We start from the raw sequence: 15,411 nt of genomic DNA, 5'->3' as shown, positions 1-15,411 counted from the left end.
TCAGTTCCATATAAGTGTGCCAACTCAAAGTCGCATCTGCAAAATTCCATGACATAGTCCTTAAGGAAGCTCAGACCAGTATGCTATGCACCCATAATGATATCATCTCTTTGAATTCCTCAAAAGTAAGCAACTAATGTGAGAATATCAATAGGATTCATCAAAGGGAAATCAGCATCAGTGATGGTCTGGTGTGTTGGTTTGTTCCAGAGGATGTGAAATCAAAATAATGTGTAGTTGAGTTTGAACTTCACTAGAAAATTTCTTCTGAAACTATCGACTTTGGTAATCCTATTCATTGTCCACAGTTCCTTGAGAGGTTGTGCATTCTTAGAATAGAATGTTTCAAGCCTTTCTCTCTCAGTTCGGAGAGTCACTTCCAGATCGTCAAAGGGGTTAAGAGGAGAAATTTGATGTTGTAATGTAAGGAGAGAGAGGAAGATCGAGCTGTTCGGAGTCATTTGTAAGAACATTTTAATACATGAACGAAATGATTTCATGATTACAGAGAATGCCTTCACAACATAGAGGAGATGTTCCACACATCGGATCAGGGTTATCCTTGAGAGCTTGGATCCAAATGCTATCCTCTAGTGCCTTGTTAATTTCCTCCTAAGACCATCCATTTTTTTTCTTTGAAGGATGTCCGGAGTGATCTGCTTGTTGTTCGGCTGTTAAAGGCTTTTTGCATTTATCTTTCTTCAATGCAGTCATGACGAGCTTCATGTTCTCATCGATTACAAATTCTAGAGTAGGGTTCAAAAGAGGTTCTTCCGGAATGTCATCAGGTATCCGGAGTGGGGAACCCTTGTCTAATGGAGCAATTTTAGGGGTCAGAATGAGAGGAAGAATTGAGGGAGTGGCTCGGAAGGCTTGGGCAGTAAGTAGGGATTTTCCTTTGGTCATTTGGATACCCATCCGAAGAGCATCAGGTAGACAAGATGGCCAGGAGACAGTAGACCAAATTCTTTTTTCTTCATCTGTCATTACCTTCATAAAAAGCTTCTTCGGAGCCTTGAGACCAAGAACTCCCTTTGTAACATACATATATTCATCACTATCTTCATCATTGCTTTTGGAAGGGGAGATGGAAAGGATCTTTAATTCAGCTTCGTCAAAGTCATTTTCATCCCAGAGTATGAACTCCAAGGCAGGGTTCCATGTTTGAGTAGGAACTTTTCCCCCTCTTGCATCGGTGAATCGTCGAACTGGTGCAAGCATTAGTGACTCCTTTAAACCATCAAATTTTTCAAACACTTTTTGAAGTCCAGTGTTGAGTTGTCTGGTGAGAGCATCATACGCTTCGAAAGTGGGCACTTGAGTAGCAAGATGATCGAACATGTGCCCAAGGATAGCTAACATCTCATCAAACTTTCACTTCGGAACATCGAGAATGTTCCAAGTGGATCAAAGCAGATTGATGAGGACTTGTTGGATAATAAGATTCATCTCGTACTTCTTCTTCATCTCCTTTTCAAATCTCTGAATTTTCTTCTCATGATAAACATGGGTTTGCATAATAAGATCATTGGTAGCAGACACCAAGTCATCATGGAACTTAAGAATAGTGGTGATCGTGTCGAGATAGTGTTCAACTGAAGCATCATACTTAGCTTCAACTTCTTCAAGGGATTGCTTGAGCCGGATAGAGATCAGTTGATGTAATTGTGCTTCTCGTTCAGCAACTGAAGGTCCGGACTGATTTGAGAGAGACTGAATGATGGCGTCAAGTTTGGAATCAATTCCGGAAACCTTTTGATCCAATTTAATGTTGAGCTATGTTACAGATGTTTCAATTGTGGAGACTTTCTGAATTGTGTCGGACATGTTTGATTGAATTTCATCTTTATGTAGCTTGATGGATCAGGCTGAGTGGTGGCATCATCTTTATGTAGCTCTATGTTGGAGTTTGATTTACCATTCGGAGTAGTTGAGGAGGATGATCCGAAGTCAAAAGCAGACTTGGTGGATGATGGTTTAGAGTGAAATCGGACAGAAGACATGAATTTGGGATCCATAGCCATTTTTCCTTCATCAGTTAGCATAACTAATTTAAATAGTTCTTCATCCGGATCGGTTTGGAGGATGTTTTTGTGAGGGTTAACTGGTGGTTTTTCTGAAGCAAGCTCTTTGTCAGCAGCGACATCAGTAGGAGGAACATATGGAAGATTGCTTTGAATAGCTCTGTCATACATTAAAATAAGTGTGGCCTCTACCTTAGCTCTTGTAAGATTTGGATGTCTAGATACAACCCTGTTCACATAATCTTCCCATTTGGGATCATTAGCACATGGTCGTCTTGTACACCTTCTGGGTATAGCACATGGTCGTCCTGTACACCTTCTGGGTATAATACCAGTTGTGGCATCCGAAGTCAGAGGGACTGCTCTAGCTACAGAATGCTTAGGGTCCGGAACAGGGGTTCTGGACTGTGTGCATGTGGAAGAAACGTGAGGGATATCAAATGTGACTCGTGGGTGTGTTCCAGGGGGTGCAAGGAACTATGTTCAACTGTGGCATCACCTTTTTGAGATGGTGAACGTGGATTATATGGACACTCCCTATGAGTGTGTGCTTGAGATTTTGAATCACTCAGGGGTACCTCGGATGAGTGGGCAAGGGGCGGGGGGGGGGGGTGTTCGGATGGCCAGAATAAGCGTGAATGTCATGCGTTCCTTCCTGTTGAGAGGAGGAACTAAGTTTGGATTTCTTTTTAGGATTTTGCTTTGAGGGAGAATTCTTTTGTTTAGCTGATTTTTCAATCTTGGATCCGGATATGGAAGGATTGGCTCTTTCCTAAGTGGGCTCAACGGAGATTGGGGCAGGTTGTGTTAGGTCATACACTACCGAAGTCTCCAAATGTTGTTTCAGATAAATGGAATTGGAAGGGATTGAGGCCAACATTTGGTTTGGAAGTCATATAACAGGGCCAAAGGAGGACTGGTCTGGAATTCTTAATGTCTTGACGAATTTGAAAGAAACACATACCTCCGGAGGAATCATGGAAACAAGAAGTGGTTCGGAAAGCTCCTTAAAGAGTTGTTGAATCGTCGGTTCCTAGAACCTAAGGGTTGAAATTTCGTTATCCTTCCTCTTGATGGCAAACTTGTAGAAGTCTTGCCATAGAACTTCTGAGAGATCTACTGCATTGTTGCGTTCGGAAATGATGCTCTAAACCACATATAGCTAGTCCTTGCTAAGAGTATCCGTACCACCGTGCTTTTCGGATAGCCCTCGAATGACGAAGTGCACCAAAATAGTCCATAGTCCGGAGATGGTTGATTTATTGAAGTCTTTAGCTTGGTAGTTCTGATTGTAACCAATATGATTCAAGAACTTTTGAATCATATTGAAGGTTTGTTGTAGGGTTTTTGTAAGGAATATTGTACTTCATTGAGAGTAGAGCAAACTCTTGTTAGAATCGAAGTTCTGAGTCTGTTTCATCAAGATTCAAGATGTCCATAGGAGGATAATTGGAATTGGCATGAACCGGAAAAGTAGGAAGTAAGGGAAGTACGGATGAAGTGATCGAAACAACATTAGTGAGAGGGTTCGAAGTGCCTGGGTTGGAGGTTTGAGGAATGTCATAGGAGCTGACTAAGGAAAGGCGACCTACGGAGAGTTCTCTTAGAGTTTGAGCAACGTTTGATTCATGACCTTGAAGCTCATCAAAAAGTTGATAGAGCTTGAGCTTTTTAAGAGATCCATTACTTTTAGGACAAGACTTCACATTTCCCCATCCCTTTCCGAAGGTATTGATGAACTTGAGGTTGTACTCAAGAGGAGTTCAGACTATTCCATGAGTTGTCATGTTGTTGACAACGATTCGGTATCTATTAGAAGCTGGGGAAACAAATTCATCAGGAGTGGTAGTGAATGTGTTGAACTCATTAATAACCGAAGTCAACCGTTTTTCCTTCATATTCTCTGACCCTTCAAACAGATCTTGGAGTGTGTCGCAGATCTCTTTAGCAAACTTGCATAATTTGATTTGCTTAAAAAGAGAAGGAGGAACACCAAATGCAATTTTAGAGAAGGCGGTTTGATCAACATTGTACTTCTCAAGATCATGAGTTGTTAGAGGAGCTGGACGAGTCTCATCTTTACCCATAAGTTGTGCAACAACATCTCTTACAATTGGTTGAACTGGAACATGCGGGCCATCTTTGACAGATCTCCAAATAGATTAACCTTTTTCTTTTCCAAGTAAAAATCTCTACATTCTTACATTCCAATGATCATATTCTTCAACAACTAGCAATGGGGCACGAGTATGGCAACCCAAGCTATTTGCTATTTGCATTGAATACATTTGTTGAGAATTAGAAGCAGCCAATGAAGTTAAGATATCTTGAGCAAAAGTGGTATATAGAAGAACTTTTATCCTGAACACAGAAATGATTGAAATACCAAGGTAACTTCAAATAAATGATAATCTGATCTAGTGGGTTCAAAGGACAACCACTCAAGCTCTGATACCAATTGTGAGAACAAGGATGGTTTGATGCGCAAGGACAAGGTTTGAAAAATGAAACCTTGAATGAATGCTTAAGATAATGTCTGCTTGCTAGTAAGTGTTCCAGTCAAGTCTGGCAAGACTAGTCAAGTCCAAATAAATAATCCTAACAAAGTATTCAAAATACAAATGTAAAGAAAAGATAACGATCAAGGTAAAGATATTTAATAAAGAACAAGAATAATGTTTTTGAGACAATTGAAGTAACTTAATAAATGCCAAAATAAGTGAAACATCCGTTCTTGACTTTGCATTCAGAGCTCCTATAAATAAGAGTGGCGGTTACATTGAATAAACTGAGAAACTAACATAGTACCGGACAATATAGATGTTCCTGATATTCTGATTGTCTAATATGACAAAAAGACTAAGTCCTATGAAATGTCATATCAATACAAAGAAAAATTTCATTAATTGCACAAGGACAAAATACAATGACTCTGGAACAACACACATTTCGGACATGAGGTCCATTTCGAAATGCCTTCACTTCAAGCTTCTCATCTTGTTCTTTCCAGGTCCGGACATATTCCAGACTAATCTTCACTTTTGATCCCGGATCATTCTTCATTTCGGAACATATACATACTTCGGAATTGGCACTGGGATTTAGGATTGCTAGAGGTTCACTTTCAGGTTCCAACAATAATTAACAAGGAACCAATCATGAGCGTCGAAAATCATAATGATCAACGGCCAATGAAATAGATGTACACTTTTATATTGGAAGCACACACACCGGATTATATATCAAAAACTCCACCTCTTTATCAAAAGACTTATCTCTTTTTTTCGCTTAAAATTATTTTAGGCTACATTTTTTATCAAAAGAAAACCGAATATACGGTTGTTCTTGATTTTTCGTCATCTTTACATTGAGATCCATGTTGATATATAAAAAACGAAATTTTTTTTTCGAAAAAAACTCACTTCATTTTCTTAGTTTTTTCAATATTTAAGTTTATTTTTATATAAAAAAAAAAAAACTAATTATACAAAAAATATTAATTTTTTTTACCCTATTAATAAACATCAACACAGACTTAAAAAAACTTTGAACAGTGTAGATTCACACTGTAAATCTAAACTATAAATACTTTAATTTTCAACATTCACAATGTGGAAAAGCTCGATCGGTTCAGATTCAGATTATGAATTTGACTTACTATTATACACACTGTGAATCGGTGAAGGCTAAAAAAAAAAAAAAAAAAAAAAAAAAACTCGATCAGTGTAGATTCACAATCTGAATCTAAACTATAAAAATTTCAATTTTCAACATTTACAATGTGAAAAAGCTCAATCATTTCAAATTCACACTGTGAATCTTACTTACTAATATGCACACTGTGAATCTGAGAAGGTTCACAATGTGAATCTGAACAGGTTCAAAACATGAATCTGAACACGTTTACAATGTGAATCTGTGATGAAATAACGTTTTTTTACTTGAATATGAATCAATGTTTAAAAAGTACAAAAAACATTAATTTTGATATATTTATTTATTTTTTTACTATAAAAAATAAAGCTTAACTTTTCAATAAAGAAAATGAAGTGGGTTTTTTCGAAAAAAAAAAATAGTTCGTTTTTTATATATTATTATAGATCTCTTTGGAAAGAGGACGGAAAATCGTGAACAACAGTATACTTAATTTTTTTTTCGATAAAAAACATGGCCTAATTTTTTTTCGATGCTTTAGATTGGTTCCTTGGTTAATAATGGTTGTCTATTAAACTTTTCCAAAAAACAAACATGTATAAAAAACAAACATGTATCAACATTTTGAAAGAATTTTTGAGGATTCTTTGTTGTGAAATGTTGAACATATAGAAGAACAAATGAAGATTTTTTTTTTTTTTTTTTTTTTTTTTTTTTTTTTTAAATGTAGTTAGACAAAACATTGTTCCTACTTGTACGGTATAAAACTTCAAAGCTTGCCGACTACAAAAGCTTGAAATATGTTTTTAACCAAAAAAAGTTTAAATTTTAAGATAGCAATGTGATGTTCGTGATACATTTGTATAAAAAAGGACTTAAATTCTAAAATATTTATTCATATGAATGTGTTTACATTGTAAATGCCAACATACTAAATTTTGAAAAGAAATATACTATATATTGATATAAAGATATATTTTTAAAGGAAAAAAATTATAAATTTTGATATATCTGGATTTTACTATAAATAAAAAAGAATACAAAAAATGAATAGTGTAGCAATAGAATTATTTGAAACAATGGTGTTTTTTTGGAAACAGAAAAAAACCATCAATATGTAATAAGAGTCGTGGCGAATTATTTAAAAAATATGAATACTTTTTCTAAAAAAAAAAAAAAAAGTGTGGTGGTTAAGCTATATATTGGTCGGAGTGTCGGATTATAGGGCTGGAGGGAGTGGTATCATCGAAACCGCACTCCCTTTACTGCCACATAAGCGTCACTTCACTTTTTATCGCACAAGTGTGGTTTCTTGTCATACCAAGGGAGTGGTGTCATACTTTTATTTATTATTTATTTATTTATTTATTTATTTATTTTTGTGTTTTTTTAAACTTTTAATTTAATAAAACTTCTTTTTTAATAAAAAAATATAATTTTTCATTACTAGAAAATTAAAAAAAGATTACATTGAAAATTCAAAAAACATTACATTGCATTACGGAAAAAAAACACTTATGACATTAAAATAATCGTAGAAACTTGAAAAAAACACCAATAAAATAACTAAAGCATAGTATATAAAGTCGTTCTCCGAAAACTCGTCTTCTGAGTCATCCAGTGGATCCAAATGAAGATTAATGTGTTGGAACCCATAAATGTGTTCCACCAAGTCATTGCGAAGATTGTGAAATTTTTTAGTGCAACGCATCTCTGCTCTCCTGGTCATATACTCTTCGCCACCAATTTTTATTGGTTGTGTCTCTGGTATGGTTTCTTCTTTGTCAAACGCACATATTGCACTTCCTTCATCTTCAATAATCATATTATGCAATATGAGACATGTATACTTGATTTCTTGAAGTTTTTCATCGCCTAAATTAATTGTTCGTTTTTTCAATATGAATCACTGTTTCTTTAGAGCTCCAAAAGCACGCTCAATATACTTCCTAGCTCTTTCTTGAGCTCTCTTGAATTTTTTCATCTGGAACCATGTGAACACGTAAACGATTTAACAAACACAACATACTCATGATAGATTCCATCGACCAGATAATAACCATACTTATATGGCATTCCACGCACTTCAAAAGAAGAATCTGATGCAGATCCATCATATATGTTGTTAAATATAGGTGAACGATTAAGAACATTGATGTCGTTAATCGAACCAGGAAAACCAAAAAACCATGCCAAATCCACAGATATTGTGATGCAACTGCTTCAGATATGACCGTTGGGTGACCATGATCACCTCGGGTAAATTACCCATGATATGATGTACGACAATTTTCCCATGCCCAATGGAGACAATCTAAACTTCCTAGCATTCCAGGAAACCCATGCACACTAGCATGATGAACTTGCAATTGTAAGATTTCATTACGTGTAGGCTTACGTAAATATTTTGGACCATAAAACTAAGTCATAGTTTTGCAGAAAGAGTGGAGACTCTCTCGTGCGGCCCTAGCAGACATCCTAAAACTCTTGTCTAACACATCAGGCGTAATGTCATATCTTAACTGACGAAGTGTGGCCGTGCATTTTTGTAAGGCAATGAAACCGGGTGTACCTCTAACATCATAGAGTTGTTAAAAAAAATTGCACTCCCTCGTTACATCTTCAACTATACGTTCGTAAAAATGTTTGAACATTCTGAAGCGCCTATGAAAATAGTACCTTTGATAAGTGACATTATCTTGAAAATAGTCTTATACCAAACGTTGGTTGGCTTCTTCACGATTTCTAAAAATATATCTTTATGTTCTAGGTTGAGAACATTCAGCTGCGTTATTACATAAAGCATCATATGTTTGTTCTGCCATTTGAGCACATGCAAAAGCGGCATAAAAAATAACTTGAAATTCTTCAGAAGATGAAGAAGATTTCAATTTTTAGAAATATTTGTGATTTTTTTAATAAATTAGAGAGAAGGGTGTTTTTTGTTTGAAAAAAATGAAGTATATGTAGTATTTTATAGGAAAGAAATAAAAAATGAAAGAAAAAGAAAATAAATGGTCCTATTTTTTGACCGTTCAAAGATTCCCTCCCTAGTCAATCAAATTGCTCGGTGAGAAATGGCCACACTGCGGCCTGAACCGCAAGAGACCGCGGTTAGGGGGCGGTGTGTACGGATGAGGTGGCAAAACCGCGGCCCCAAACCGAAACCACTCCCTGCAGCCTAATGGTTTTTATATTATTCTTTTCTTTCACTGTTGATAGGATACGCACGAGTATGACATGATGAAATTGAATATACATTCTATATTTTAATTAATAATGATCTTGTGGTTTTTTTTATCAACGCTTATTAATATGTTTTTTAGATCCTATGATCCTAAACCGTCTCATTTGGTTCCCATTTACTGTAATGAAGTATAATTTTAGTTTTGGGGTTTTAAGAATATTAATATAACTTGGATAATTTAGGATTGTTATTGCATCTATTTTCCGAAATTTGTCATTTCGATCCTTATGTCTAGTTTATCAATAAATCCGATTTGGGATAATATAACAGATAAAATTTGAAAGTCAGACTACTTCAAAATCCGAAACACAAAAATTATATTGTTGTTTTCTGTTTGATGAGATACAAAGAATCTAATGAACATATTTTGAATGTAAAGAATGTATCCCTTTTTTTGGAACATTCAATGTGTTCTTATACCAGAGGCAAAGGAAGTTAGTGGTAGTTACTTGCATTTTTTGCGCGAAAATGTTGGTTAGAAATATGGTTATTTAGACATAACCGAATCTCACATCATCATGATGTCACAACTTATTTTTTATGGGAATTTGCTTAGGGGAACCACTGCAAGGGTCTCTATCTCCTTGACTCCAATAAGGCCACCGTGTTAAGGGCGCTGACCCAAACCCATGTATTCATGTGTTCACATTTATTGTCCCGAGTGTCCACCCTGCACCTCAAATGTCATCGAGCAAATAGAACTCAACCTATCTCAATATTCATAATAATTAAACTAAAATATGTTGGTAACACTAAAATCATCAACATTCCTTGCTCATTTTAGTGTAATCCATAATTACCTAAAAGAAACCACAAAACCAAATTCAGGAATAAATGAACATATCTTGAAAATTAATTTTCATATTAGTATAATATACATGTCAAATACTCACAAATCAGGGTGTCCTAAGATTGAACCCTTCAACTCATTTGAGTCCCTGAACATACTATACACACACGGTAAACATAATATTTAATTTTTCTTACTTTACACTATTACAACCATGTGTCCTATCCATTCATGAGGGAATAAAATCCTAGCCCAAACTTTATGAAATGACAAAACTTCACACTTATATAGGTAAAAAAAATAAATGTGCTCCAATCTTCATAAGTAAGCTTTCCACATTGAACTCAACTTCCAACATTGTATTGGAAAGGAATTGGGTATCTCACCCATAAAGATATCAAGTATACCTTAAACCTATCCCTATAACAGACTTCTTTACCAAGTCTCTACCTAACCACTTCGTCAAGTGATCATCTAAATTTTGTTGAGATTGAACAAACTTTATAGCTATGACACTATGAGCAATGAGCTTACGTACCATACTATGCCTAACACCCAAATTTTGCGACTTCTATTATACACTTGAATATAAGCTTTTGCTAAGGTGGCAACACTATGATAGTGTATTGAGACAGTTGATAGAGACTTTGGCCATAAATTAATTTCATAAATCAAATTCCTTAACCATTATGCTTCCTTTCCAGTACCTACAAGGGATGCAAATTTAGATTCCATGGTTGAATTTGTGATACATGTTTTTTTCTTAGAAACCCATGAAATGAAACCTCCACTAAGAAGAAACACCAAACCACTATTAGAAGAATGGACCTTATTTTTAATCCAACTAATATTTTAATATCCTTCTATGGTTGAAGGAAACCCTACATAAGTCGATCCATAATCCATGATTTTCTTAAGACATTTTAGCACCATCCCTACTACTTGTCTGTGATAAGTACTAGGATTGCTAGTAAACCTACTTAGCTTTCCTACATCAAATGCAATACCAGGTTTTTCTTGGTCATAGAATACATCAAACACCCAATAACCTTCGAATACTCAAGTTGTGAAACTGATTCACTAATATTTGGCATAAGTTTCATACTTGGATCAAAAGGCGTACTATTAGGATAATAATCTAAACAATTGAACTTCTTAAATAATTTCTAAATACTATTTGTGTACATGTGCAAGGCGGCAACAACAAATAGTTTCTTTCAGCGAACACTTTCATTCAGAAACATGTTATATTTCTAGGAACATTATTCGATAATAGTTTTACGACAACATATAGTTGTAACCCTTGCAATTTCTAAGGAATTAATATCTTAGTGTCCAAAAATTATGCTTATTTATGTAGTTATCTGTATCAAATAATTTTATTTAACTAATTTAAATTGCTATTTTTTTTCAATTTAGTACTAAATCAAAAAAATTATCAATAATAGTCATGATAGTAAATAGGAAATGAATATGAATTAAAAACAAAGAGTTGGTACCAAATATGCAATATGTATCAATACATGATTAATCGTGCTTCGTGCAATGATATTGGCATATTTAATCATATAATTAATGCATTATCTTAATATTTTATGTAGCATTTGTTTCAAATATTGAAGAAAAGGTACTTAATTCGTTTACATTTTTTTACAGCAGCAAAGACATGCTCGGGACAAAAAGGAAGCGAAATTGGCATATTCGAAGCTTGGATCTTGCATTTTGAAGAAATAGAAGACATTGAAGAAGAACACAACACGATATCCCTAAATACAACGTGTTAAGATGGAAAATCTCGATGGAATAGTTCCTTGTCGTACACGCATTTATAATGCAGATCACAACGCGTTGGGTCCTTAAACATGCCATGTTGCACCGTTTTTCAGATTCTATTTAAGGTTCGTTTCTGATTCAAAAACCTAACATATGCTGAAGGTTTGTATCAACTTTTGGAGGCCGGAGACATCCCAAGGAATTATGGATTACAACATTCGACTAGAAGCTTTTGTTTGAAGAGATCTTAGGCAAAACCACATTCACTTTACTTAATTCTCTTGTTTACATCATATTTGCAATATTGAATTTTGTTTTTATGATTGTTTCTACTGAAGTCATAGGCTAAACACCCTACTTTCATTTAGTGTAGATGATCTTATGATTATGGTTTGATTTAGTGGCTTTGGATTATGTTTAATTTATTATTCATCATGCTAAGTTTGTTAAAAGAAGCTTATGTGTTAATGACAATTATTTTTTTATTGATTAGTAAGTTTATTGAGATTGTATGTGAACATCTTTCTTGATTGCTTTCGTCTTATTCATCATGCTAAGTTTGTTAAAAGAACCTTATATGCTAATGAAAACTATTTTCTATTGATTAATAAGTTTATTATGATTTTGTTACCATCAAGATTGTAAGCCTAGTGTTGTCAACATTACCTAGGGCAGAGGATCTTATGATTATGGTTTGATTTAGTGGCTATGGATTATGTTTAATCAATTATTCATCATGCTAGGTTTCTTAAAAGAACCTTATGTGTGACAACCCGAAGTGTGTTCCGTCGTCGTAACCCGTTTCCGTCATATAAAAAAAAATCGTCATCTAGAATTGTTTCCGTTCGTTTCTAAATTATGTCATTAATTTTAAGTTTGTTATTATAACTTAATAAATTGTCCAAATACGTTAGAAATCCATGGAAATGCCTCAATTTATTAATTGGAAAAATAATTGTTTTATTCCGTTAAGTTATAAAAATAATTAAATCGGGTACGACCAAAAGTCTCGCTTAACGACAGTGACGGGTAGAATTCCACCGTGTCCCAAACTTTCAGCATATATAAAGTTGAGAGAGCCTCATTTGAAGCTTTTACCACTCTCTCTCTACTTTCTCTCTTTACTCTCTCTCTAAAATCCAAAATTGAGCAAAAATCATCCAAATGAAGCTTCAAATCATCAAGGTAATTATCCTAGCTCCTAGTATAACACCTTTAGCCTTCAAATTCGAGATTTATATGAGGAATGGGACCATAAACAAGTGTTTACGGTCTTGGAACCTCCTTAGACCGTGAACATGTGTAAATGGGGTTTTTGTGCCATAAAACCCTTCCAAACCTCATTTAGAGCTTAGATATGACTTAAGGACTTAGTTGCATGTACTTAGAACACCTTAAACTCATCAATTGGGGTATAAGCTTGAGTTTACGGCCCAAGCACATGCTTGGACCGTAAACATGAATTCATGGGGAGTAAACTCATTTTAAGGTGTTAGTTAGCCCTTAAACACCTCCAACAAGCTTCCATGAGAGTATAGAACCCTATAATCCTTCAAGAAATGCACCAAAACTTATACAAATGGAACAAGCTTGATTTTACAGCCCAAGAATATTCTTGGACCGTAAACTCATCTCCTTAGACCTTAAACTCATTTTTATGTGTTAAGATGCCACTTGAACACAACATAAGCCTTAGAAATGAGTCTAGAAGCAACCACAATCAAGTTAAGGACCTTAATCATGCCAAAACTACCCCCATGGATGTTTATGACCGTAAACTTCCCAAGAACATCTTCTTAGGCTGTAAACTCCTAAAACATGGTCAAATGGTGCCTTAAACTCATCCCAAGGCTTGTTTAATGACTTAGAAACACTTGTAAGGGTCCTAGGACCACCAAAACATCAAAGCATTGAGCATGGAGGAGTTTACGGCCGTAAACTCCTAGTTTACTACCGTAAACTCCATTGAATGGTCCATATGTGAGTTTAATCCATTCCTATGCCCTAGATTTGATCCTAGCCAATTTTCCCGAGTGTTATAAGACCATTTGACACCATAGAACACCCCACCATGAGTTTACGGCCGTAAACTCATGTGGAGTGGTTCATTAGGACCGTAAAACCTCTTGTGAGTTTACTCTTGAGGGGTAAACTCCATATCCAAGCCTTATACGTCCCTAGATGTCACCCGAGTCACTCCAAACACTTGATTTGAAGTGTTTTCGCGTGTTGGAGTGTATAATCATATATAATTAGTGATTTAAAGTCTAATTAGATACATTTGTATATCATTTGACATTACATAGGAACCTCACGCGTTATCAAACCCCGAACCGACACTTAGCATCCAATCCGACACGCTTCTCGACCGGTGAGTTCATACCCCTACGTCTTTTTCTGTGTTTTTCAATGTTTTCCGGGGGGGGGGGGGGGGGGGGGGATACAAGGAAAACTACAAATGTTTTTAAAAACCTAAAACTGATGTATTTCTATAAATATCTGGCTAACCTTTAGATATCTTTACCCTTTATGTATTATGTTGAGCATAAGGGATGTTTTCTCGTCTATAACTACATGGATTTCAGTAAAGGAAACAATCAAATCAATTAAATTATTATGGGAATAATTTGGGATCTTTAGTTCTTATTCTACGAACATAGATTTACGTAAACTTAATAGATAAGCTATGTCTGATTCAGTTTATCTGTATTTAATTTAGAATATATTGCCAGATAATTTCATGGTATTTAACTATTTCTACTGTATTATGTTTCAAAATGATTTGTATGCCTGATAACGTCTGATAACACCATGAATAACATGATACTAGCTTGTGAGGTTCGTCATTATTATCAGTAAATCCTCCCCGAAAGTGTAACCAGAGTCTCCTGGAGGGAGACCGTGGAATTTGTGGATAGATCTATTCGAGACTGACAATCCCACACCTAAAGTACTAGCTACAGTTAGGCGGGCATGCCTGGGGTGACAAATTCTTGAAATCATCCGACGTTTGACAAACGTCAATGAGGTCTCGGTGTCGCATTAGTATGGTTACCCGACTCACAATACGTATTAATATAACTTTATTCACGGATTTGATTTCATATATATTTTTTTATCTATAGTTCTTATATCTAGTACGTGATGGTAGTACCATGGTTTTAAATGTATATCTAGTACGGGATGGTAGTGCCATGGTTTTATATCTTATATCTTGTACGTGATGGTAGTCCTATGGTTTTGAATCTATATCTAGTATGGGATGGTTATCCTACGGCTTTATATCTTATATCTAGTACGGGATGGTAGTCCCATGGTTTTGAATCTATATCTAGTATGGGATGATAGTCACATGGTTTTCAATCTATATCTATCTATAGTTTATATCTAGTACAGGATAGTAATCCCATGATTTTCAGTAAATAGTTTTACGTACAAAACTATACAATATGGTCCTTAACTAAAACTTTACTTTTAGGAAAATATAGGATTTTCCTGATATAACAATTGTACATAACCAAAATCGTGTAACAAAATAGTTGACTAAACATTACTTTTAAGAAAATATGGGATTTTATCAGGTTCGTAAATTTTTCGGAAAACAAAAGGAAACTTATACATTTTCAGAAAACAAACAACTTATGAACTCACCAGCTTTATGCTGATTTTCAAACTGCTTGTATTCTCAGGTCCGCATTAGATAGGTAACCAGCGATCCTTTTGGTGAAGACGGAGTACGTAGAAGACACGTCTTTACTTTTGTTCATATATACATATGTATAACACATGTAACACTTTACTTTTGATCAGATGTAAATTCTAATATGTAATGTAATGGTTGTTTACTTTGCTTACTATGTACATTGGTTGTGATACTCAACGTGGAGTCCGCCCCATAAATGTTTCCACCTTGGTTTTTCAGG

The sequence above is a fragment of the Lactuca saligna genome, chromosome 8 (assembly GCF_052625555.1).
Source record: "Lactuca saligna cultivar CGN05327 chromosome 8, ASM5262555v1, whole genome shotgun sequence".
NCBI classification, from domain to species: Eukaryota; Viridiplantae; Streptophyta; class Magnoliopsida; order Asterales; family Asteraceae; genus Lactuca; species Lactuca saligna.
This window is presented reverse-complemented; position numbering follows the sequence as displayed.